We start from the raw sequence: 1679 nt of genomic DNA, 5'->3' as shown, positions 1-1679 counted from the left end.
ATTATGCAAAGTGTAACTGTAGCACATAGGCTACAACAGGCTAATGCCATCTTCAGATGGTGTTAGCTGTTGGGGCCATGCTCGGGAAGTCTTCACATTCTGGAGCTTAGTAAATCTGGTCACATCGCATCCCCCATGGGGGCTGTGGAATGTGATGATGCTAATAATTTACTAGTACTTGATGAAGTCTGACACACCAAATGAAATGTGTTGGGAATGTTTCCTTTGCCTAATACGGACCTTCATAACTGAGCTAAGATAAATTGCTCCAATTTTTGCTTTTAGTAGAATATCACTTTTTTAATTAATTTTTTTTTCTTGCAAAATATTTTCTTCTCCTTTTTTGGTTGTTTTGTAGAGTTGTATTTTAATAGTATAATAATTCTGAGTTGTTAACCTTTTTAACATAAAAAGTGGTACCTTCATTTATAAGGATACAATTGCTTCTTAGTGAACTTTATATTGAATACAAGGTTTCAAGTTGGCAATTTATAAATTTGATGAGAGATACTATATGCATTGTACGTTACTGTGCACTTTATGTTATTGAGCACTAGTAGGTGCTTTTATTTATTCACTTGTTTTGCAATTTTTTAGTACTGTTTAGAAAATCAAAGCAAGGAACACAATTTGTTGCTATGGGAAACATCACATATTCCACTGCACCAATTTCATAAAAGTTCTCTATATATTACACTTTTTATCCTACAGATATTAGTGATGTGCAGGATGCGGATTTGCCCGGATTTCAAAACGGCATCTTATTGGCTCTCGGATGTTAAGTGCTTTGGATAGCGAAGAAAAAAAATCCGGATAAATCTGATCTCATGTTAATTTTGGCATTAAGAACCGAGTAAATCCGAACCCAAACATCTCTAACAGATATATAACTAAAACTTACATGGAGTTGTTAACACTTCAGATAGTAAAAATAATATAGCTAAATAATAAACAGGGACTGGATATTACAAATAACTCATATTAAGCAAATTTTAGAGACAATGGGGGTCATTCCGAGTTGATCGCTCGCTGGCAATTTTCGCAGCTATCAGGTAAAAAAACTGCGCATGCATATGCACCGCAATGCGCTGGCGCGTTGTACGGGTACAAAGAGGATCGGTGCTGGGCGATGGGTTTAGCGAAGATTCCATTTGCACAGCCGAACGCAAGGTGATTGACAGAAAGAGGGTTCGTGGGTGTCAACTGACCGTTTTCTGGGAGTGTTTGGGAAAACGCAGGCGTGTCCAGGCATTAGCTGGGCGGGTGTCTGACGTCAATTCCGGCACCAAAAAGACTGAAGTGATCGCAAGAGCTGAGTAAGTCCAGAGCTACTCTGAAACTGCACAAAATGTTTTTACTGCAAAGGCATTCGCACACTTGCAAAGCGAAAATACACTCCCCCGTGGGCGGCGACTATGCGTTTGCACGGCTGTTAAAAGCTAGCAAGCGAACTCGGAATGGCCCCCAATGTTGTTATTCTGATACAGAATAATTGCATTGTTATATACTATTCTGATACAGAATTATTGCATTGTTATATACATATATCTATAGTGACAAAATAAAGAGCAAAGAACGGTATATATCTGTATTTTCCAATAAATGCGCATAAATAAAAGTATAATACCACATATATGCATCAAGCCCCCTTTTTAAAGATAACAAAGTATACCATAAAG

This window comes from Pseudophryne corroboree, chromosome 9 (genome assembly GCF_028390025.1).
Source record: "Pseudophryne corroboree isolate aPseCor3 chromosome 9, aPseCor3.hap2, whole genome shotgun sequence".
NCBI classification, from domain to species: Eukaryota; Metazoa; Chordata; class Amphibia; order Anura; family Myobatrachidae; genus Pseudophryne; species Pseudophryne corroboree.
This window is presented reverse-complemented; position numbering follows the sequence as displayed.